Raw genomic sequence first — 26,731 nt, 5'->3', positions numbered from 1 at the left:
ATATATATATATATATATATATATATATATATATATATATATATATATATGCGCATGCATGCATGCATGCATGTATGTTTCAATCTAGTAAAAGAACATTTTGCTATTAATTTCTTAAAAAGAGAGAAAAAAATGGTCCTGAGAGTACTTCTTCACCAGTGTTTTAACTATAGGACTGGCTCCAGTCCTGATTGATTTCACAATGTAATTTGTACTAATTTGTACTTTGTAATTGTTTTTGACTTTGCTTGTTATTTGAAACTATGCCAGTATTTTTCCTTGAATTGCTGTAGATCATGCAGACTTTGTGGGAGGCCTTACCTCACCCTACTTCTAAGCTCTGAACTAAAGCCAGCTATTACTCTTACTTCCATAACCTTATTCCATGTTAGTTCAATAGTATGTTTCTAGAACTAGTATCTTCCTATATTGAAGAAGACATAGGGGTGACATGAAACATTGTCATGTGGTTAGATATGTGTCTGATAGTAAAATTGATGAAATGTTATCATCACATCTTCCACATTCACATGAGATTTTAAATGCAACAGAAGAATTGCAGCCCTGGATTATTTCAATTCTTTTAGTTTACACACACACACACACACACACACACACGCAAACACACGCAAACACACAATTTTTCCCTTATGGGTATCCACTACAGCGATATTCAGACATTCCTTTGCAAACCAGCCAACAAATGCACACAGCTACATCAGCCTGGAGGGAGGGGATGAAATGAAAGTTTACTTTCTAAGTAGAGCAGGGAAGTCAGTTATTCCATATCTGGTGGTAACTTATGGTGTGGCTCACTGATAGGAAGTGTAAAGAATGTCATCCAACTAATCAGCTGTAGGGAAAGTCAGTGAGTTCTGATTAATGTCATTTTCTGTGAGTTCTGTGCAATTTTGCTATTTGTGGAAGAGAATTCCAAGTAGTTTCCAAAGGACTGAGGACTGGAAATTGTGTGAGGGTGTCCTTTGACATGGTCTGTAGAAAGATTTTAGGAGAAAATTCCCTATAAATCAGGTTGTTAGAATATTCTTGGTCAATTGTCAAATATGACATCCAGCATCAAAAGACATTACTAGAGTTACTATTAGCAATGCTCACATTTCTCACTTCTTTCTCCTCATATCAATGAGAAGTCATATAATTTCAGTTAATTAGCCAGCCTTTTCATGAACAGCTACTACAAACCGTTGACAGAAAATTTCCAAACCATAGGGCAAAAAAAATGCATATATCTATCTTTAGAAATGCCATTATTGCAATTCTACAGAAGCAGTTTATCAATTTAAAATTAGCTATTCGATAGATATGGTTAGATTTGGCAGTTTATTTAGACACATATTTTATTTATTTATTTATTTGGATTGTTTTTTTATCCTGCCTTTATTATTTTCATGAACACCTCAAGGAAGGGAACATACCTAATACTCCTTCCTCCTCATATTTTCCTCACAACAACAACCCTGTGAGGTGAGTTGGGCTGAGAGAGAGAGACTGGTCCAAAGTCATCCAGCCGGCTTGCATGCTCTCAATCTCTTGGTTTCTAGCCTGGAGACTTAACCACTAGATCAAATGTATTACCGGTTGAAAGTGTACTTGCTTTATGATGTAAAATTTTCAAAATGCCACTACTCATTACTGCCACTCAGTTCAATCATCTTCACACAGAGCCAATTTGGCCTTAAAGCCAAAAGAAGTCCCCTGAAGTAAGTGCTACATGTTATATTTCTTACAGTATATATAGTTTAATCATAAGCCAACACGTTTATATTATGATATACAAGTTTAACAGATCCTTAGTTCTTTCCATCATTATCTAGTGTATCATAGCATATTTTTTTCCAAAACTAACAGTGATTAATTATAATGATCTGAACAATTAATTATATCATGGCTACCGATATAAAAGAGGGCTACATAATATGGGCACAACTAACAATGCAACAGTTTACACTGCAGAGGTGACACAAAACAAAGAAATTGTCCTGTTCAGACTGTGAGGTGGCCAGACATAGTTATTATCAAAACTCTTCATTTAAAACAACTATTTACAGTAATAGAGTTCTGGTGAATAGTAACGCAAGATATTTCTAATCAAGACCACCCAGGCAATGATGGATGAACAGGCAAGACTGCAGGATCGGACTGTGGCAGAACAGCAAGCAGAATTTGGCTAACTCTCTGATCAAAGCTGGCAGACTTGGTGAAGCTAGAGAGCATGGAAAGGCAGAAACTGGAGGTAAGGATCCATGATCTGGCATGTAGGTAAAACCGGACTGATGCATGGAGGCTAGGTGAGACTGGACTGGAACCACTGGACGAGGCTTGGCTCTGGAGGCTAGGCTGGGCTTGACTGGATATTCTAGGTAAGACTGAGAACTGGAAGCAAGGCTGGACTGGACTGGAGACTCGATGAAAGACTGCAGACTTGAAACAAGGCTGGACTGGACTGGAGTTCCTAGGCGAGGGTGAAGACTTGGAGAAAGACTGGACTGGACTGAAGATTTTAGACAAGGCTGTGGGCTTGGAATGAGGCTGGACTGGACTGGAAATCCTGGACAAGGCTGGAGCTTGGAAGCAGGACTGGACCAAACTAGAGATCCTAGGCATGGCTGAGGGCTAGGAGCAGGGCTGGATGCACACCTGATTCGCACTGGAAAATGGCGACAAGATCCTGAGCTAGATGCGAAGCTGTGCTCAGCTGGAAAGATAGGAAGAGGATCCTATGGAGCAGCTTGGGCAGAAGGCAAATCTTCGGCGGTAGAAGATGCTGGCACTGATTCCAATCTGGCCACAGACGAGGCTTCCGATGCAGGTAAGGACTCTTCTGCAAGGGCTGCAAGCTCGAAGGATCGGTTGTCTCCAGCAGCTTGCTCTTCGTGCGTCTGCCTTTTATGCTGATCCCTTCCAAGCCTTTTCTCTCCAGCAGTCAATCGGGCTGCTTTTTGGTTCACACACTTCTCAGCTCTCCTGTCTTGCAAGCTGATTGGAGAGTTTAAATCCCCCACTGGAGCTTGTACAATCCCCGGTTGCCATTTCTCCTGCTCTGCTGAATCACTTCCTGGTTCTGCTTTCTCAAGCCTCTCCTGATCAGTTTTGGTTTCCCCCTCTGACTCTGGATAAATTCCATTTTCGGAGTCAGATGCAGGCTGAAACCTCACAGAAATAAAGATGCTATCTTTTATTTGACCAAAATGCTTCACATTTCAAAGTGTACTTCCCATATCCAGAACTGGCCTTCCCTAAGTGAATAATGTAGCTATTCAATGATTCAGTAGAGACATTTTGCTATACGATGCTACTTCAAAAAAGTACTCCACATGAGCCTTCAGTGAAATGGAATTTCCCCAAACTGTCAAGTTTATATGAGAAATATAAGTGAAGATGATGATGGCTTTAAATTTCACCTACATAAATTTGGAAACTTTTCCAAGTAATTGCCCAGATAAATTGCAGAAGAAATAAGGAATTTCTTGAAAATTGTATGTCTATACTGTGTATCCAAGGTGACAGTCAAATTCTTTGATGTATCATGTCAAGGACTTTTCCAATTATCACAAGTTTTTCCTCCCCAGGTATGCCCAAGAAATCAACAACTATCAAAAACTACCCCATTTACAACCAGTATATATTAAGGGGATATATATTTCAAACACTCCAGTGAAAAAGTACTGTTCCTGGAATGTTGCTGCAGATAGAAATATCAGAAGAATGGTATGAACTAAACAAAGCAATGACTACCAAAAATGAACATGGTTATGACAATAAAAATTACAAATGACAAATAAAAATTACATGACACGTAAATATTCAATAGGAAAAGCTTTTTTTTTTGTAGTATGAACATAAATTAAGGCTTATACATAGAGGATATCCATCTTAAGCATTAAAATGCATAAAAAAGACAAAAAACAAAAATGTGTTCTGATTGTCCATGTTAATGGGAAAAATCAATAGCTGAAGATTTAGGAGGAACATAGTTACTAGGGTTCTGCAAATCAATCTGAAAGGTGCTTTGCAAAAGTGTCTTCCATACATGCATATACATGTACAGACCACCATCAACTCTCCTTAAAAAAAATTGTCTAACCCTTCAAGAAGACACAACTGCCTTAATGTTTCAAGGAGCTACTTCAGAATAATGCTTAACTCATGGCAACATTATAATTTCAACCATCACTGAGTGGATTGCATAGCCTTCCCAGCCACAAATCCTGCACTATCAGGATTCACACTGCAGAAGACTGTATATTCATCTTAACACAGTTATATTCTCTTTAGTCACCTTCTCTATGAATGTGGGAAATTAGGAAGGAAAAGGACCAGTGACTTGCTTGTAAGAAGCATGACCAAGTGGCAGTAAAGTAGGAAATGTAAGTGGAGCTATGAGGTCTGTTGAGAGTCCAGCAGTTTTCATTCAAGGTGATAATTATGAAAACTTCGTTATATTCGAAAATGGTGCTTAAGTTTGAATGTTTTGCTCATTTCTTCTGCTATGACAAGTCTTTGGATTTAAAACCTGCTGGCAAGACATATCTGTAGGGACCAAGAGACTTTGGGGCTGAAAACAGGGGTAAAACAATTATATAATATGGTGGGGAGAGGATGGATTTACTAAGATGATGATGTATTTGTGTGTCGTACCACTGCTACATAAAAGGAAGCTATTCTTGCTATAGGAAAGACATTTTATTTATTCATAGATTTCTGACCCAGTTTTCCTCATTATATATAAATTCAGAGTGAGATTTTGAATAGCAGAACTTTTTCTACCATATCCTGTTATTAGGTATTATAAAAGAATAATATATGAGAAATAAAATATCAGATATTTCTGAATATGTAATGGACTACTCTTCAGTTTTTGAAAACTTTAAATTACCATATTTTCAACTTTATATTATCATATTTCTAGTATTTCCTCCAATAGCTAGCAGACTGCTGTTTTTTACATATTTTATCAGCATAGTCCTTCATTAAACTTACTCTATTTAGAAATATAAATATATATTTTATTGCATACCTCTATCTCAGCCACAACCTTTTATCCCAGAAAGGACAAAGTGAAGAGATTTGAAGAGAAAAAAAAATATCTGTCCAAGTGTAATAGGCAGATTGTGTGAAACCAAACTGAGTGTAGAATCAATTCCTACAGAATTGAAATTGAAATTGAAAGATAATTAAAAGCTTCCAGCAAAATTATCACGTATTAGAATGTGATCTGACTGACATTTATTCAAAATTCTCTATACCTCCATATGGGAGATGTCTGTGTTTCTATAGATTCCCCAAATAAATCACTTTAAAAACTAAAGGAAGAAGGGGGTGGGGACAGTTGATGTCATGAGTAAGGATGGCGAGCAGGGGGCTCCCATCCAGACTGTCAAGCGCATGTGTAGCACTGAGGAACTGTTCAGCCATTCAAAGAGACACAGATCGGGACCGCCTTAACCCTTGGGGGTTATATGTCTGGGTTTTTCCCACGCTTCTTCAGTTTGTTAGGATTCTTGTTAAGTACTAGTAATAAATATTAGAGACCAGTTCATTGTTTCAGTGTGTTTCCTGGTAGTTAGGACAGTTATCCACTTAAAACATTCAGAATGTTCATACTTAGCAAAGTAAGATTTCTGTTAACCAAAAAGGGATTATTTCTCCTTTTGAATAGTCACATTTTTATTAATTTAATTCAGATTCATGCAGAGTATTTTCTATAAAGGTGATTTATATCCATTAACTGGTTATTACTTTTTTATTTAAGTTATCTACTTCATATATACATTTCGGTCTTAGTGCATGCATGTGAAAATTCTAGTTAATCACAAGGGTGAGTATATGTAATAATTGTGATGTGGTAATCAAAAAGGCAATTTTAGCCTTCTTTAGTTTCTAAACCATGAAGTAATCATTCGCTAACGTTTGCATTGTTGTAACCCCCACTATGAATACTAAGCCAGCTCTTAAGAAGAATTCTGACAAATAGGTTCAAAGGAAGTCAACAAGAACGATTGAGAGAATTGGAAACAAAGAATGAACTATACATGTTGAATCTTGATAAAAGACTGAAGGTGGATATGATAATAAAGTAGTTAAAGAATGTCACATAGAAGACCAAGAGCCTTTCTCTTTTATCCCAGAATGTAGGACACAGAATAATGGAGTCATGTTACAATACTTTAAGCAAAGTCTGGAAATACATAGTATTTGCTAGGAATGGCTTTATTTAAACTCCTTCACTGAACAAGTTTGGACTAAGGGCTGCTTCCAACTTTATGATTTTAAATTACTTTCAATGAAGAAAAAAACTTTTATTGTTTAATCAAAGTCACATGATTTATTAACCAAATTACTAGAGTTGAATTGGTTATAAAGAATCTTATCTTTCTCCAGAGAAATGCAATTTAATCTAAATTGGATTTATTTTATTTGCATCTTTTGGAGGAAATGAAGTATGCATATTGATTGCAATTGCTTTTCAACTGATTACTGAGATACATCCTATCTTGATATGAGCCTATCCAGATATGAATGTCACGGGAGAAAGCCACTTAAAAATGTCTTTATTTTCAGAAGCTCTTTACCAGAAGGTAGAAGAGGTCCTTTCTTGTAGCTTTCCTACTGTCATGGTCCAAGGAGCAGGCCTAGAGACACTGGTGGATTGGATGCACTGCACTGAGGAGCCCTCAGTTTCCCTGGACACAGGGCGGCCAGTCTCCTCCTTTGCTAACACAGCAGCCTCCCCCAGCAATGTGGGTACCAGGAGATGTGGCAGACTACCTGGGTCTTTTATTTTACCAATACCCCTGCACTTTATAAGGGAAACAAACTGGTAAGTAAGAGGCAAGTCTCTCCCAGACTAGGTAGGCTGTCTGCCTGATCATTGGCACCAGATGTGCAAAAGGAGTTATAGCTGTGCACTCTCAACTGGGAGAAGGTTTAAACAACACTGCTAGCACGTCTTAGTGGAATCAACTTTGGCATCTGCCTCATGCTCTGTATTTCCTGTCTCTTTCCACCCTCCCAACCTTGATTGTCTTCTGACATGTCTCCAGTTACCCACTCAGCTTTCCAAGACTTCATTATACCCTCTGACCCAGATGACTTAACCTTGCCTTGCATCTCTCCTTGGCTCTTGGCAAACTTGGCATGCAAATGCAGATCCCACACTCTCTTTCCCTATAACTGTTCTTCTTTTCTTGAGTTACATTTTTCAATCTGCCTGCACACACACCTTCCTTGTGCTCTGCACTCCATCTTCTTACTGCTAATTTCCAACCTGAGCATAATTCCAAAGTATGCTTGACACTGACTCTCAGTAAGCCCTCTATGCAGTTACACACATTGTGCCTTGATCCTGCCTGCTCAGTGCTCCAGCATTTGCCCCCATTCCTGAAGCTGGACCATAAAGGCTTGCTCCAAGCCTCATTTGTCCACTTGAAAGCTGGGCAAACCTATGACAGATCTATGCCATTTTCATGTATTTTTTCTCTTAATTGTATTGTAGCATTTGCTTTTTTTAAAAAACATTTTCTCAGAAAATACGTTTGTAAGTGCATACATTTCCTGATCAAGTAAAAAGTTAATGATTTAAATTGCACAGAATTACACCGTGGTTGGATGGCTAGGTCCTGATCTTCACATGCTATTAATATGAATTTATAAAAATCACATTCATACAGCATCCTTACATGGATCACATGTACTGTTGAATTTCTGGTGCAGCATCAGTTCTCTGTGCATACTCAGAGAATGGATTTGCCAGATGAGCAAAGCATATGCCATGCTAACAATAGTTGCTTTCAAAGAGTTATCTGCATAAAAATAAAATAACTTGGAAACTGTTAATTCTGACCTGTATTTTCAAACCTTAAGCTATCAGTATTTCCTTTAATTCCAGTTTTTAAAAGCCTATCTACTTTGTTCAACTGATTAAGAAGAATGTGGAGCTAAATTAATTCATAATTAATTCACAAATAATCAGGCACTTAATATGCTGGAAAATGTTTCCCAGGAAACTGCAATATGGAAGGGTGTGTATGCAGATTTTCTTCCATATATATACATTAGTATTTTTAACCATAATCTGATTTATTCCTCAGGTTCATTAATCACTTTTGCAGTTGTTGTTAAACTGTTCCTATTGCACATAGAAAATGAAAATTAAGTAATTAAAAGTCTAATAGTTACAGCTTTTGAAAGGAGAAAAAAAAACAAGTGGAACTGTTCATATGTTGCCTAAATTGGACAGTTGTTGATTAGCTGAACATTTCTGTCAGATTAATATTTCCTAGATTTTTCTTCTTTTCTTTTTTAATGAAGCATGTATTTATCATTTTGATTGTTCTTCAGTGAGAGAAGGCAAGCTTTCTTATTTAAATAAATATGTTCCTTGGAGGAATTCTGTCTGCCAACCAATGACAAATTTTAACCATAAGGAAAAAAGATGAAAAGCATAATCTATTATATTGCCATTTATATTCTGTAATTCCATGCTATGTACTTCTTTTAGATGTTGCTGTGTTTGCCAGGATATTATTTTCTTCATTGAGAGGTACTACCACCTTTAAGGACACTCCTTCCCCCCACCACCTGGAACATACATCTTTATGTTCACATCTGCTTATTTGACAACTCTGCTCATATGGTTTCAACGTATATTATAAAGTGATTCACACTGTACTTTCAATACTATATACTGTATATATTGAAAGCAGTGAGTGATGAATGCTGTTGGTCCATAATCAATGCTTAGGATCAAGTCATTCAATTAACATTTTACTCCTGTTATGTGATCTTTGGAACTATTAAGGATTGCAGAGTATTCATATGAAGAAGCCAGATGCCAGGGTAATTTGTGTGGTTCAGTTTTGACCAGTATATTATAATTCTGCTGGTGTAGACAATTATATCAAAAACTCTTTATAGCCAATTCTAGCTGTTGGGAAGGGTGGAAGTGATCATGGCATTTGGACATACAAACTCTTTATCAAACTAATCAGAGAGGAAATGTGTTAGATATTCTCTGGCTAGCTAGGTGTGCAGAAGAAAGATAATTATAGAAGATAAATACAAATACACTTTTCCATTTATGTAATAAATGTCTGGCATATTAACACAGAGTTTATTCAGGTATGCAGAACAAGGGGAAAAGGAAAAGTGAAAAGAGCCATGGAAATAAAGGAACATCTTACCCATAGCCTAGTTTGAAATAGATTTGTTGATCCTCTAGAGAATTCAACATATTCCTGTTCTCAATAGTACATTAGGTTCTAATGGCTTAGGTTCTGTTAAGACAAGAATAGCATTTTACAAGGATCCAACTTGAATAGCCAGATATTCTATATCTTACTTCCCACATCATTTTTATTGTGGTACAGGTTTAAATGTAACAGCTACTAACTGATTACTTAAGCCTAAATTATAAACAATGCTCTAATCCTCTGTAGGCAGTAAAAAAAAATTCTCCCAGAAGGAAAAGGAACATTTAAACTCCATCCAGCCAAAGCTGATGGAGAATACAAGTTTATATACACTTACTTGGAATAAATTTTCCATTAAATTGAACTGCTCATAGGTTTTAAATTACTTGCAACATTGTATGCTATGAATCAAATATAAACATAGTTAACTTCTGCTTGACTGGTGACTTTGACATTTGACTTTGTAAGAAGTTTGATTTCTGTGTCATGAACCAGTTCTTCCATTTATTTTCCTAACTTTTATATAACATAATACTTTATATCTGCTCTTTAATATTCTTTCAGTTCATAAGATATCCCATGTATGCACACTCAAAACCATAAAATGTATGAAGATTAGGGATTGGTCCTCCCTAAAATGAGACTTCTGAAATATTCAGGAAAATTGCCATTGAGGTCACTGTTCTCTGGATAGCTTCCAATTAAAACAATAATTTGAAGGATTATGAGGGACTGAGGCCTTCTAACCCTCATAATCAAACTTTTAGGGAAATAGTATTAATAAGTCATTATTAGGTGATTCTGCCAGGGAACTTTGTACTGAGTGGGTCAAGAGTGAATAGAGGAAACAATCCTAGAGACAGTTCAGTGCCAAGCTGTAGAGAGTATGGAAGATAATCTTGACAGAGATACACAGTTTCATTATCAAAGTGACAAGGAATAAAACATAGTCCAAAACAAGCAGAAAATATGTAGAAGTGGCTCAGACAGACACCTTCCTAAATTGCAAGGGCCTAAGAAGGGAAGAGGTGCAGCACAATCAGACTTTCAAGATTCTGTTATTATTTTATTGAGCCACTCTCAATAAAAGTAGTCTTAGCTTTCCTGTGGAGTTGATTCCTTATCTAGTCTACTTAGTGGGGCTGACACAAGCCACATAGGGCTTTAGTGGTCAAACCGAACTTCAAATTGCACATGGAAGCTGATAGCTAGTGAAGGACCTGGAACATTAGTGTCACATGCTCATACTGGCCGTCCCTGCCAATAATTAGGCTGCTACATCCTGGACTAATTGAAGCTTCTGTCTGGGCAAGTTTGACAGGCTGGCAGGAGAGTAGACTTAATCAGTAACATTCTTCAGCTGTGCATCTGGGTGGTGGCTCAGCTTGTCTTATTTCTTGGCCTCCCTCCCTGAGAGAAAATGCTGACAACAACTTCTCAAGCCTCAGCTCTGCCGTGTTTCCCTTGTCATGCCATGATTTAAACTCACCTTTTTTCTCATCCTCACCTCATCTCTCATCTTTTCATTTGGATTTGTGTTCGTTTATTGGATTCCTGGTCTCGACCTTTGCCAATTACCGTATGTTACAGTTGCCATCTTTAGCTTTAGGTAAAAAGGACTCTTTGCTTCTAAATGTTCTGCCTGAGTTGCCTATCTCTGGACTGTGGCAGGTATCCAGCTTGCTATCTTGCAGATAACTGTGGCACATCACAAAAAAAGGGGCATTTGGCTGATCTCTCCTCCCACACTATCACTGACTGGAACCACCTGTGGAAGAAAGAGCAGAACCATTGCAAAACAGTCCTCTAACCCCTGTAGAGAAGGATACTAATGACTTATGTATTGAAAGCTGTGGGGATGTCCGAAAGGACCAGAAAGGGTACACTCTCCCAATCAGAAATAAGTGAACAGAGCTGTCAGTACTGTCTCAATTACATGCCTGAAGGTAAAAAAATACAATCCTGAATCCCAGCTAACACAGGTACAGATAATCCAGTTCCTGTAGGGTTCCCTGACATCACCAATCATAGTCTTAATAATTTATCCTTAAAAAATAAGACTAGGGACCAAGGGAGAGTGATCAGATACAAATGGGTCCGAGGAGGGCCTCTTGAGGCTACCGGCATCACCTCACAACAGTGAGGTAAATACAGTCTGCCACCATTTCTCCCAATCACCCAAGGAGCCAGGAGGGGTAGGCTACATGGGCAGAATCTGTCCATAAAGCACCCTATCCACTTCCTCAGAGTACCAAGGCCAGAGCCAATTCTAGATACCATTGTCAGAAATTGCCCTCAAATCCTCCAAAATGTAGCATGTTTGTTTTTTGTTTTGTTTTAGTATTTGCGAAGAATGTTAAGGTGTTATTTCACTTAAACGTTCCCCTTTCGAGACATAAAGAAACCACAGAAGGTTTCAGATCCCATCTGCCCTAGGGACACAATATCATTAACAATCTCCTCTGCAGTGTCCAGGCCAAAAAATGCCCAGGGATTCTATAAACTATGACTAGGTTGGTACAGCAGACTATACCAAAACCCACTATTTCTTTGTATAAGTGTGGCCCCTTGGCTGGAATAGCTTATCCTCCAATATCAGAACAGCTCCTTCTCTCCTGACCTTCAGAACTCCATTAAAACATGACTATTCCATTAGGTCAAGGGGGCTCAAATAATATGACTACTCCCTCTGGAGATAATTTGTGCTTTAATTGCTAGTCCAGTGAATCCCAGATTTTTTTTTTACATTTTTAGTTTTGTTTTTTCCTTACTGATTTCACCTATATAATTATATTGTTATAACATTGTATTGTCATGCTTAATTTTCTTTTAATATGATTTTATGAAGGTGGAGAATTGCATGGCACTCAGAGTCAGCTTTGACTGGAGTGGCTTTTAAGCCTTATAGATAAATAAATAAAATAAAAATGGATGATGTTATCCATGGGTGGGAGGGAGAAGAGAATTTCTGATAAACATGTTTTTATGTATTGTATTTTATTATTTTCTTTACTGCTGTTCTTTTATCCTGACTTGATTGATTGATTGATTGTTCACTAGGCTTATATACTGATCAACCAACTCTGAGCAGCTTATAATTCTGTGATATGCAAACAAGGTTAAAATAGTGAAAATAGTCAACAACAAAACAATATACATATTAATATATTCCTATGCTGAGGAATCATAAACCATATAAACATATATTCTCATCCATGAGGAATTCCTCTCAAATCATCTCCTGCTTGAAGACATGGTGACATAATCAGGTTTTAATTGCTTTCCAAATTCCCAATAACATTTGAAATTTGTGCTTTCAAATAAATAAATAAATAAATAAATGAGGTATTAATCTTTTTAGATACATTTTAGAATTCTAAACAAGATCCCACATATTTCTGATAAACATTGAAAACAATTCTGATCATGTGTTTCATTTTTTCCCCTTGGAAGTCTAAATATCATAATTATTTCTTCATATTCTCTATGAGTCATACATGAATCATACATTTTTTAGCATACAGTATGTCACTTGACATCCAGCTTTCAGAATACTGAAGCAAGTGATTTAGGAAGATTTTATCAACAAGCTAAACATGTATTTGGAAAATTCACTCATTTCAGTTGAGTTAAATATATAATGTTTTAAGGTGCTGTAATAAAATGTAACAGCCCTTCCCAACCTCCAGATGTGCTGAAGACACAATTCCCATCAGTCCCAACCTGTACAGTATATACAGAAAGCACCAGTTTGGGAATGGTGGTTTCACACTCTTGCATAAACAAAAATTAGACAATTTTTCAAGATACTAACGAGTAAGATTCTGCTTACAAAATATATTTTAGTCAGTCCCTCAGATATTCAAACCTGAAGCAAATATTCAAAATAATTCATAAGTAATTAATTGGATTCTGCCAAAACTGTTCCAGAGCTATTTGTCAAAACCTTTTTCAAAATGTTTTAAAAATGCAAATATACTATTCACATATTTGAATAACAACCTAATATGTAGGTGCTAATGCATGTTATCTATAGAATGAGGTAGCACTTTTAATTTGTGCTAAGGAAAATATTCTTCCATTACTAATAGGTAAGTAATAATACTTGAAGGTTTTATGCTATTTTATATTGCTTTATTTATTTATTTATTTTATTTATTTGTCAAATTTCTCTACTGATCATCTCACGTATGACGACTCTGGGCAGCTTTCAGATAATAAAATGACAAATTGCTAAAAACACTACAACATAATATAAATATAGGTATGAATACACATAAATACAGATACAAAATAAAAATGCAGAATATATAAAATATGGTAATAAGATCTTATCCTTGGCTCGATCACGGTGCCAACCACTCCCATGAATGGCTATCCCCCCTCCCATCCCAAGCAAGGTGGCATAACCATGTCTTAACCCCCTTCCAGAAGGCAGAGAGAGTGGGAGCCTATTCCAAAGGGCAGGTGCCATGGCAGAGAAGGCCCTTCTCCTGGGTCCTGCCAATTGGCAATCCCTCATGGACAGGGTCCATAACATGCCCTCTCTGCCTGACCGGGTGGGATGGGTCAATGTAGCAGGGGTGAGGCAGTTCCTCAGGTAACCTGGACCCATGGCATGTAGGGCTTTAAAGGTCATAACCTTGAATTGGAACTGGAACCAAACTGGCCAGGGCCTCCGCTGGACCATGCAGCAGATCCTTGGGTATAACCCCCAGTATCCTCTGAAACCCTACCGGGTCCATCAGTCACCAGGGTGGAACAATCGAATGGGTCCTGCCTCCCTGTGGAGGGGGGCAGAATAGGAGAATCTCAAGGTTACCAGGGCATGGTCTGACCATGACAAGGTGGACAGGTGTAACTCTCTCCTCAGATCACCTTGCCACTGCTCTGACAAGAAAACCAAGTCCAGTGTGAGGCCACTGTTTTGAGTTGGGTCCCAAATAATCTGGAATAGGCCCATGGCTGCCATGGTGGCCCTGAACTCCCAAGCTGCCTCTGAGGCATGCCCCAGGTACGGCAGGTTGAAGTCCCCCATGACCATAAGTCTGGGAAACTCTACCACCAACCCCAAGACAGCTTCCAGCAGCTCAGGCAGAGAGGTTGCTACACAGCAGGGAGGCTGGTACAGTAGCAACACTCCCAACTGTTCTCAGGAACGCAACTTGAAGAACAGGGTCCCACAACCGGCCACTTGTGGAGCAGTGCCCCGAAGGCCACTAGAGTCTCCCAGATGACAACCGCCACCCGTCCTTCCCTGCCCTGGGATCTTAGCTGGTGCTATACCATAAATCTGGCTGTATCATACTGTTTTATTGGTTGTAAGTCACCTAGAGTTGTTTTTAAGATGGCTGGCTATATAAATATTTTAAATAAAATAAAGTCCAATTGTCTGCCCTAATAAATGGATCTGTATAAGATGTATTCCTGGATATTTCTTAATGCATATGATTATTCAAGAATCTGGATGTCTTCATTCAGTATGTAGTTAGATGGGAATGGGAGTTTATACAGGTAGTCCTCACTTAATGACCACAATTGGGAACAGAATTTTGGTTGCTAAGCAATGTGGTTGTTAAGTGAGGCAACAGATGAACAGACCCAATTTTACAACCACTTTTACCATAGTCATTAAGAGAATCAATAGTTCCCTATTGATTTGGCTGGGTTAGAAGCTGGCTGGGAAGGCTGCAAATCTCAATCACGTGACCACAGGACACTGCAATTGATTGCAAATGTGAGCCAGTCGCCAAGGACCTGAATTGTGATCACATGACTATGGGGATGGTGCAATGGTTGTTAAACAAGGGCTACCTGGACATCATTTTTGTAAACACAAGAAAAAAGTATTTTGAAGATTACATAAAGAAGTGACTTCTGACTTTCAACAACAAGAATATAAAGCACTTTCCATAATCCCTTACTCTATATCAAACCAAGGTCACATTTTTTTCTATAAATCCAATACTTCCATTAACACATATACAAATCACTAATGCAATTGCTCCTTCCCCTTATATATGAAAAAGATATATACACACACACACACATACACACACACGCAAACATATATATATATACATACATACATATACACACTGTGTATGTATGTGTATATATGTACATATACATACATACACAAACATATATATATATATATATATACACACACATACATATATACACTGTGTATATATATACTGTATATACACATATATATATATATATATATACACTGTGTGTGTGTGTGTATAAATCAATTTCCCTCCCCCCAAAAACAATATTTATTTAGTTATTTCCTTCCTACCACTATTCTATATATTTCTGTCTACTATAATAAAAATCAAATTATAAAAACATATAAATTATCTACTTTTATAAGGAATAATACTTCAGCAATCTTAACCCTATTAAACCTAAAAACCATATTAGTATTATTATACCATATAAATCTTACAAATCAAACAAACCTTTAAAAAGTCCACTAAATCTTAATCCAAACAATTAAAGAGAAATGAATCATAATAACCTCATTATTAATCCAATTACACATTCTTAAAATTTTACCCCAATTCATAATATACCAAGACATTTACATATCTCCCTATTACACCAAAGGCATTTTTCTTGCAAAAATCAAACAGCCCAACTGACCCCTTAAAAACTCAGACTTCTCAGCAAAAAAACTCCCACAAAACAGATTATCTTCTCTCCCATAACATTCCCTCAGAAAAACAACTCCCTCTGTAATTAATTAATTAATTAATTAATTAATTAATATTTCACATTTCTGTCACTGCCTGTCTCCCCCGGAAGGGTGACTCAGACTGTCACTTTAACCCCTAATTTGCAGCTCAGACTGTCACTTTAACCCCTTCAGCACCACAATGTAGTCTTTGCCTGGCATTACTTTTGTCTCGCTGTTAGTAGAAACATCTCCATCCTTGCCAAAATCTCATCTTCTTCCATAACATCTTCAGCCAGATGACACACTTTAGAAATAATCTCCTCCCCAATGTCCTGAAAATTTTGCAGAACAGCTTGACAGCACTCTGCAAGGATCTCTTTGAAAGACTGCTTATGCTCACAACGGAACTCTGAAAAAGCCTCCTTGAAATCTTCCATGTTTCAGGCAGTAGATTATGGTGCTCCCTATAAACTTGAGTTGTGCAGATAGGAGTTAATGAGTTAATGAAAAGCTTCTGAATGAAATTGAAACAAGAGAAAGTGTGCTAATAAGCAGCTCTCAGGGAAAGTGAACAGAAGGCTGGAGATTCAAAACAGAAAATTCAACGAGTAGGAAAATACTAAATCCTTCAAATTTAGCACAAAAATAATAACAGGGAGGCAATTATTTATTCTCAGTTCTCCTTAGTCTTTAAATGGGAAAACAAGCCAAAACTTTAAAATATTTTAAAAATTTAGTCCAGAGATAGTGATAAGCACCAAGAGAGTCCGCTTCTTCTTACTGTAGAAAGTCTCTCTTAGGGTACGAAAACTTTAAAAAATATTCTTTGTGTGGTCTTACCAGTGCAGAATTGGGAGGAACAATGAGTTCTCGTGACTAATACTACTGTTGATGAAGCTTTAAGTTGCATTTGCTTTTTTTTTACAACTGTATCTGATTATTGGTTCACATGCATTTTACAGTCCACTGGACACCCAAATCGTTTTTGCATCTAACACTAGTCCTAATAATAAAAGCATTGTTATGAAGTAATAGCATAGAAAATAGGGGGGAACAAATCAGAATCCTAATTCTAGTTCTCTGTATGTGGAAATATGGTGTCACATTTGCTTGCAACATGTTCTGAATATCAGAAACAGGTGGCTGGATGCAACAGGAAATACTTAAAACTGGCTTGTGGCCAGGTTTGTTCTCATAACATACTGAACACACAGAACAGTTGTTTTCTAATATAGAAAACACAATTCTTTACATTAAAAAAAACTATAAAAAAGAAATTTCTAGATCTAGCTGATCACATTTTATATTTATGTCACTTCATGCTGTATGTTTTACAAGTAATATTCATGGAAGCATCTTTAGATTTACAGGGCAGTTTGTAACAAAGAAACAGAGCAGAAAATAATATATTCCAGAAATACTGTAAATTCAAACTTGTGTGTGTTCAGAGGGAGATATGGTAACCAGCATGAAATTTTGTTCAAAAATGTCTATGGACTTTATTAAACAAATCCTAATAGTTGATCAGATTACATTAGGGAGACAGAAACACCATGTATGATTGTGCCACAGGAAGTTGCATCTCTATAGGGTACTGAGAATAGTAATCATTGCTATAATTTATTCTGTATACAGAGCCTCCATGTAAGAAGTACTTCATAAAATGTGTATGCCCTCGTGACAGCCTCCTCTTGTAGTATTGTTCTCATGTTCACACAACAGAAGAGAAATGTGCCTGTATGTTTTTTGTTTTTTTTTCAGCCAAGTAGCCCAAAACAACTTAGTTATATTCCTCCGAACAACACCCAATATATTGTGGTCTGATATTGTCATGAGTAAGGATGGCGAGCAGGGGGCTCCCATCCAGGCTGTAAAGCACATGCGTAGTACTGAGGAATTAGGTAGCCATTCAAAGAGACACAGATCGGGCCCGCCTTAGTCTTCGGGGTTTATATGTCTGGGTTTTTCCCATGCTTCTTCAGTTTGTTAGGATTTTCTGTTATGTAGCAGTAATAAAACACTAGAGACCTATTCCTTGTCTCAGCGTGGTTCCTGGCTGTTAGGACAGATATTCATGTTATTACAGCTTTTTAAAACTGTTATATTAAGTATAACTTTGTTAGTAACATAAACTTTGAATGGAATAAAGCAGTAATAGAATCAAATTATCTTATCTTCTTGGCCTGTAAGCAGAAGAAGGGCAAAATTTCCAATGGTTTGAAAACAAAATATAAGTAAACTTTACTTATTATCTAATTATAAATGTGTAGAGGAGGATATTGATAGAACACACTTGGAAGTTTTTTATTAAATTCTAGAATTCTAAATCTAAGATTTGTATATAGTTCTATTTGGGAGAATATGTAGAGAATTAAAAAAAACAGGACAAATGCAGAAATGGCTGATTTTAGACTAAACTAAACTAATCATTTGCAGGATCACCTTTCCCCAGTCACATCTACCTGGCCCACCAGAGTGGGGAGGCAGGGCACGTTGCAGGTCCCGTCAGTTAGAGAGGTACTGTACATCTGGTGGGACCAAGGAAAAGGGCCTTCTCTGTAGTAGCTCCCTTCCTTTGGAACAACGTTCCCCTGGATATAAGATTGGCCCCCTCCTTGCTCCTGTTCCAGAAGGTCATAAAGAATGCTTCTGTCAATGGGCCTGGGGACCTCAAGCTGCTTCAGAGCCATCAAGTGGCTGGTATGAATGTGTCTGGTGCCGTGGGAGGTGGTGGTGGTGGTGGTGGTGGTGGTGGTGGTGTGTCTATTAGGTTTTTATGGTTTTTAATTCTGTAAGCTGCCTGGAGTCACCATGTGTGAGTTGGGCAGCCTTATAAATTTAATAAAAAATAAAATAGATAGAACAAAGGCTTTCACAACAGCAGGCTTAAGCTACTTGTTTCCCATTCAAAACTGGCTAGAAATGAAGCTGCCTTAAGATATTCCTTTCCAGATTTCAATCCTATCCTCTATTTTGGCCATGATGATACCCTGCCATTCAGTCCAGACTGCACTTACCATGGGCCCCAACTGGTGGATTCCCCTACTTCTTTGATAGAACTTTTGTATCAGCTCTCATCAATTGACTTTCCTGAAAGTTTTTGCATCTATTGACTAGTTTTACCATTATTCCTGTCTGCTTGCTGGAAAGGGAAGATGGAGGAACTCTTACCATTTTTACCCTGTTATTGTTGTTGTTGTTGTTGTTTTAAATAACAAGAAAAATCCAGTTTCACCTTTTCAGTGATGATCCTGCTTTAAAAAAAAAAAAGAGCAGCCTTTTGCCATTTCACTGGTGATCCTGCTTTTTTTTTTTTTTTTACGGTCCAGATTTAGAAGGAAATGACCTGTGACAGAGGAAAGGGACATTCCTATCATAGTGCACAGTAGTGATTTGAAATAGAAGAGATTGTGTACAATGAAATGAAAAGCAGCAGGTGAACCAGTTGGGTGGCACAACCAGACTTGATCTGACCCAAGTCATAAAACAGGCTTGATACATAGCAGGAAGAGACATGTGTATGTTGCCTTCTCAGTGGGCTAGGGATGGGTGAAGGACTATGTTTGGGTGTTCCTGACCTGTAATTACACTAAGGCAACCTGGTTGTGTGGTTTATCCCTTAGGTAACCCTTCATTAATCAAATAATCTTATCTTATTGGCCTGTAAGCAGAAGACGGGGATATTTTCCAATGGTTTGAAAACGTACTTAAATATAAGTAATCTTTACTTATTATCTAATTATAAATGTGTAGAGGAGGATATTGATAAAACACATTTGGAAGTTTGTTTGGAAGTTTGGAAGCAAATGAAGTGTTTAGTGTGGATTTGGTAATGGATTTAGCCCATAGGATGGGCTAAAGTTTAAAATGCAAGACAATAGGTATTCAAAATTGTATATATTTTAAACTAAGACTTGCTAAGCAGTGTTTTTCTTTGTTTTTCCTCTAATGCAGCAGAAAGGTAGAAACAGCTGTAAAGCATAATTCTGCTGGGAAGAGAGAAAATGTAATTATGTGCTTCATAACCTGGCCATCTAAAGGGAGCCCTATAACTCCATTATATCCAAGTTTAAAATTACCAGGTTAATTAGAACGTACCTAGGTCTTTTTATGATTACGAAATAAGGGAGACTTGCTGTAGCTATAGCTGCAAGTCATAACTCATAATTACTGCATTTTTAAAAACTTTTGCAACTATTATTTCTGAATATTAATGCAACAATATCCAAAAGCAAAGCCAAATAAAACTGGGTAGCTTAGTATATCACATTGTGAAATATTTTTGACCCCAGTAACATTTGTAGCTACATTAGCTGGAAAAATAAGCTTGTAACGAAGTATTTATTTAAAAACCTCCAAATAGTGTCATGTTTAATAACTTCGCCCAGTTATTTTATTTGTATTGCATTCTTGAGCTTCAATGGGCCTGGTATCAGATCAGTGCACTCAATTTTTCTATCAATGAACTCATCCTGCAACAGCTACTCAAAAAATAAATTTGCTCACCGTAGCTTTAAACAAGAATGGTAAATCTACATGCCAAATTTAATTTGGTGCCTTGCTACTTCAACCTCCAATGTCCAAGTATAGAAATTGAACTTGCTGACTCAATAATTTAAAAAAGTCATTGTACTATCCTGCATTTCTACTATTTGCCCTCTGAAATTCTCGGTGGAGATTATCCATAGAAGGGTTTTATAGTAGATTATCTTATGAGAAAATGAAGGACCAACGTACTACCTTGAGGTCCACATAAAATCCAGCACCACTAGCACAATGGATCCTTCATATCAAGTTCCTTTGTCTTTTATTTTTTAAGCTGTCTTCAGTCTGATTATATGTTTTGCATTTCAGTAACAGTTTATTTTCATTCACTCTAATTGCTGTACATGATCTCTGTGCTTTTATACTGCAATTATTTGGCTGTTCTTTAGAGGCACAAACTAGACTGAAGTAGCTTGCCTTCTCCATTTTCTTTTGTTGAAATATATTTCCCCATTAATTGACAACACCAAATATATTAGAATTTTCTCATTGGGGTGCTATGGTGGTAACAGAAGGACATTGTGTTCCAATCTCTAACTCTGTTGATGTCCATAATTAACACACCATCTTAAACACATTGCAAGACCAGCTTGTAATTGTTTCAAAGCAAAAATATCAGTACTGCTCAAACATAAAATTATTGATTGCATGCTGCATGATAGAGCAAATGCTGTGTTAGAAAGATGCTTGGGGAGCACTTATAAGTTGCTTTAAAATAAGCACTTGATTGAAGGAGCTGAAAGGCCTCCAGAAAAAGCAAATATGCAAACTTTCAACTTCACTGTTGAATCTGAACATATAGAATAATCACATTACTTTTTTAGATATATTCAAGTTAATTATCAGAATTTACAGTTTGGGTTGAATACATTCTTATTACTTCTCAAGAAAGAAAAAAGAAAAAAAAAGAAGAATGGACATGACTATTCATCATTCAATTAAACTAATATTTAATCAGCTCACATTTTGTGTACGTATATTGTGAACTTAATTAGTTTATATTCAGCCTAAATTTTAAAGAGGAAAAACTATACAGACAATTAAACATATAGAATTATGTACACAGACCAATTTCTGAATAGTCAGCTAATCAAAAAATTCCAAGCAACAGATTGTTCAAGGATGGAAAGAGGGGGAAGTTTAAAGGGGTTCCTTCCATCCTGTTAATGCCAACCATTTCACAAACATAGAGTGCAAAATGACTGCTTCCTTTATCCCTTTCCTACTTTTGTCATCCTTTATATTTCAAAAGAACATGAACATCTGCAAAAACTGCCAAGTCACCTAAAGCATTTAATATGTGAAAAAATGTTTAGGCAAAAAAGAGGGCCACATCATATGAACAAATAGTTTTGTTAGCTCAGAAGTGAAGCATATCTATCCTATCCTAATCAATGAACAGATGCTGATCCACACAATAAATGTGCCCCTTTAATGCTAACACTGTAAAATCTTACTTTCCTGGAAAATCCACCATTATTTTCCAATGAATATATAGTGCTTATTCTATATATGTTTTTACTTTTTAGCCGAATTCCCATTTCAAAATCAGTCAAGAGTATACTATAACTGACAGAAAGAAAAGCATGTAAGCAACTGAGTTTGATAGCTGAAATACACATTGGAGACCAAATGTTGTGTAAATGAGTGGAGCTCAACAGAGAGTAGTAGAAATTGTCATGGCTAGCAGACAGTATATAAGCAGAAAGAGAGTCAATGCCATCAAAGAATTTAATAGTAAACAGAAAAAACATACTTAGCTAATTATAGAGCAAGACCCTAGGCTTTGATAGGCATTACTACAGTTAAAATTTTCATAAATTTCTTGGATATTTCAATGTATCGGTCTTGCAGTAGATGATTTGTTATTACTGTTTGTGAGAGGTGAGAATGCCTGCTAACAAGTGTTTCAATAAATTCAAGACGCCAGGTGTAATATGAGTGGCAAATTAGTAACCTTTGTGCCGCAAACTCAGCTTTGGTGTCTGAGCACACGTAGAAGTGATCCTAGTAGGCAATGTTGTTGTATCTACCTATTATGATCATTGAGGGCAAGGCAGTAAAAATGCTTTTTTGTCAGGCATGGAGGTTACCAAAAAATCTAGTTGCAACAAAAGAAGCATATATGAGCTCACAGTAGAGAAGGTGTGAATTTCTTTACTTCTTGGACATCTAGGTCCAAGACATTTAGCCCAAAGAATCTCCATGGCTTTATCTGGACACAATGACCATATAACTAGTGGAGATAACTTACAGGAAACTGAATCAGGATCTATTTGTTTTTCCAAGAAAGATATGTGACTATCCAAGAGTGTAAGCTCACCATACAATATCTATTTTAACCAGAATGTAAGTAATCTAAGTCACAAAACAACCTTAAGAGAGATATAGCTGAGTGCCAGCTGGAGAAGTGCATTTGCAGTTTATCAAGAAACATGGAGAATGGCTCTAAAAATTTTGGATTTAAGCTTCTAAGATAGATGTCTCCATATATAGAGTATTAACACTTGTGTTTGTGTTCATGTCTTTGTGTGTATTTAACACAAATACATTAAAACTGACAAAACCTTTATGATTAGTGATGTCTGTGGGAAGAGGTCAAAACATGCAATATGGTAAGCGTAGGATCACATTTGAAGCCCTACCCTTTTGTACATGCATGCAACATTGCCATATATCCTGTCAAGCCACATGTAACTGGCAAACTCAAGAAGCAAGACCATGTTGATTTCAGGAAAGCATCTTTAGTGCTAGTCAAGGTAAAAACATAACCTTGAAAATTGTAAAAGTAAGTTCCTGGCCAGATTTATAGCAAAACAGTCTCTTTGAAATATTCATTCACCTATGGCCTGGGCTGCCTCTTCTCATGCCCACTGAGCTCCTCCTCCCCTGCCTGTTTCTCACAGCCTCTCACAGCAACAAAAAGGGCACAGCTTTGATTGTGACCCTGACATCATGCAGATTTTGACTTACTCATGGATGACTATGTTTATTGTAACTGTCACAAAGAACATTGTGTTGGCATTTGATTGTTTTTGCAAGGACCAAGCCACTCTGCCACTCATTGTTGTGTAAAGGGGCCAGGTGTGCAATCTCTAAGTGGTGGTTGCTCACAGAAAGATAAAAAGAAGTAAGTAACTTGGCCTAGCCTTTATCTGCAATTATCCCTTTAAGGGCCAATGCTTATAGCTGAGGTCTAGCCATATGAGATCAAAAGGGATATAGAAAAACATAGGAGAAAGAAGGGAAATCCAAAGAAGAAACTGGAAGTCTCTTTATGTGAGATACCAGGCAGCAAACAATATTTTGAGTCTAAGCAGACAAATTTTCTTAACCTCCTGGCAGTGAGATTTCTTGAAAGGACTTGCACAGCAATAGCTGATCAGAGCAGAGTTCTTCTGGATAAAAGGTTCTTAGAAGGCTTTAAGTGAAGTGAGTAATGTTTAACAGAATTCTTCCAACAGCTTCCAACAGCTATATAATCTCATTTTTCTGCTGTCCCTTGTAGACCACTGGCTAAAGTAAAACTAGACCTCATCCTTCAGCTCCCTAACAACTGGGCTATTATAATTAGCTTCTTAGGACTCAACCCTCAACTCCCTCCAAACCATCTCTGTTTTTTTTTAACCACTTCCCCTCCCCCACCCCATGACATACCACTGAAGTGGAAAGTATCATTTTTCTGTGATTTATTACAGAGATCCTTTGCTACAGTTTCTGGTGCCAAAGTTGGGTGCCAATAGAAATCCATTTAGAATTATTGTATTAGTCTTTTTCTTTTCCCAGACTAACTTCCAGCCATACACCAACAGGGACTAAATTCAAAATTTAAAAAATGATGAACAAAAGAGGACCTGATTCTAAGAAATCTGCAGATCCAAAGGCATATTTTGTATTTGCTTCAATATAAATAGTTGGGATCTTATAAATTACTGTAGCAGATTTTGACATGAAATACTTTTTAAAATATTTCATTGGCATCATCTTACATTTTGCAATTGCATAACTATCTCAAAATTATTGCTCCCACGGAACAAAAAGTTTGTCTAAGACCAACACATCTGACAACAGTAGCTATTACCAAAGTATATTCATTGGGAGGGAGATAGAGGTTGTGATCATTTTTCTTTCTTTTCCTTTTTCATGAAAACAGGAGCAAGATAGTTCAAGAACATACCAGCCGTACATAATTACAATCTACTATGGTCATATTTGCTAAGACCTTACAATTCCTTATGAGCCATCATTACTAAATGCCTACCCATAAGGACAATTGTACTCTATCAATTATATATGTTTAAAGGGATATGTAAATAGGAGATGTAATATCTATGAAAAATAATGGAAGGTTGTTCTTACAACACCACAGTGTGCATCATTTAATGTACTATAAATTTATTACTGATTTACTGTATATGTGAATGTGTGAGATTTAAAAAATCCCTTCTGGCCTTCAAGGCTAGAAAGATGAATTTTGATGAGATGGAGTAAAAAAAGAATCCTTGAAAATTGGTGGGTAGGTTGGGTTGTCTCCTTAGAACTCCAGCAAAGTCGGTATATTTTGAAGTGTCTAAGATTGAAATTGTCTCATTAAAAGTCTCAGTGAGTTTCTAGAAATTTTCTGATTCATATACTTTTACTGTTAAGATAGTTCCACTGTCAAGGGTTGACTTGACTGGAGGACAATGCATATGCATTTATTTGTAAGATATATAGTAAAAATGTGTGTAGCTTAATCGAACCTGTATGACAACATATTTGTAATGCATATGTTCTTGTGTTTAATACACTGAATAAAAGCATATTGTTTACTGTAAATATACTTTGACCCTTGTATCTGAGCAATTAGATTTTTATTACTGGTGAAACAAGGTGTTCTACTCCTGTTGTGTAAGAACAGAGCCACACAGAGCCACAGAACACCAAGTTAGCAGTAAGCTAGGTCAAGAGGCTACAGACTGAGCAAAGCACTCAAAGTCAATTATAAGCAGTGTCAGAAATTAGGCCATAGGACAAAAATAGGTTTCCAATAGAGGCAAGCATCAGGCAGATTCACAGTATAATGCAAGCTTCCAAAACAATCCAGGGTCAAGAAGCAGAGGCCAAGTCATACAGAAAAAGTATGACAGTAAGAGAGGGCCCAAGGCCAGTATCCAAATATTGTTTCAGTCTTAACTTTTAGGAACTGCGGTTTGACAACACCCAAGCATCAGCTACTAGCCATCACTCGATCAAGAAAGATAATTCCTTCCGTCTGTCCTTTAGTCATGTACCAGGTCTCTGGATTTCAATCCTCAAGCACCTCTTCTTACTAGGACTAAGCCATACTTTGACTTTTACCTCTGATTCAATTAGTCACTCCCCAGCAGTGTGAAGATCTAGACACACTGTAATTTTCAAACTCAGACTTATACAAAGCCAGCTACTCTGTAGAAGATTCTGAGTCTAAAGGCTCATCCTCAGTAGTATCTTTCTCAGGGATGCATGGCACAGATGGAATTAAGTCAAAATTATTGATCCATCTGTTTTGTTAGGAAATAGTGGCAAATGCTTTAAAGAGAACTACTGATTATCACAAAAAGAACCTATCATTCCTAGATACAGAAGATATAGATAGATAGATAGATAGATAGATAGATAGATAGATAGATAGATAGATAGATAGATAGATAGATAGATAGATAGAGTTTTGGTTCATTTAGTTTAGTGTTTAAAATTATTCTTGTCATTATTTGTCATAATACTTTTGTTTGTATGAATACTTTGTTCATGTGACATTTTAATCAGAGTTTATAAAGTTTTTTTTTTCTTTAAATGTCACTAGTTTATATTTTGTTTGCATTTTCCTGAATCTTTTCTCTACCTTATACTTGTTTCTAAATATTTGTCCAATTAAATTTGCTGTCATACTGGTTTAAAATTGTGGCCCACAATGTTACTGCAGCATAACAGCTGACTTTCTCATACTAAGCACTTGTTTAATGGCATGCTGGCTCTCCAGAGCATTCAAACTGTTATTGATGATTAAGGGAAAAGTGTGATGTAGCTGGAAAGTGGCATCTTTATAATATGAAGAAGATTTGAATCCATGTTTATCAAATAATGCTTCTATCTGTTACCTGAATAAACTTATAAATATCAATTCATGTACTATAAACTGTATGTGTTTCTAAATGTAGGAATTGCCGTGATTCTTACATTTTTTTACCTAGAAAAATGCAAAGCCCTAGCACTAATACAATATCCCAAATATTCAGCTAAATGAAAGATTAAATTTCCATGTTTT

At 36.8% G+C, this 26,731-nt stretch overlaps 1 protein-coding gene across 1 annotated transcript in view; it reads right to left on the bottom strand.

Moving 5' to 3' along the window:
• Positions 1-26,731, bottom strand: part of IL1RAPL1 (interleukin 1 receptor accessory protein like 1) — an 826,443-nt gene that overhangs the window by 749,269 nt on the left and 50,443 nt on the right. The gene's annotated exons all lie outside the window — the stretch shown is intronic.

This window comes from Candoia aspera, chromosome 5 (assembly GCF_035149785.1).
Source record: "Candoia aspera isolate rCanAsp1 chromosome 5, rCanAsp1.hap2, whole genome shotgun sequence".
NCBI classification, from domain to species: domain Eukaryota; kingdom Metazoa; phylum Chordata; class Lepidosauria; order Squamata; family Boidae; genus Candoia; species Candoia aspera.
Note: the sequence above shows the minus strand (reverse complement) of the source record. Positions and strands in the feature narration are given on the sequence as shown.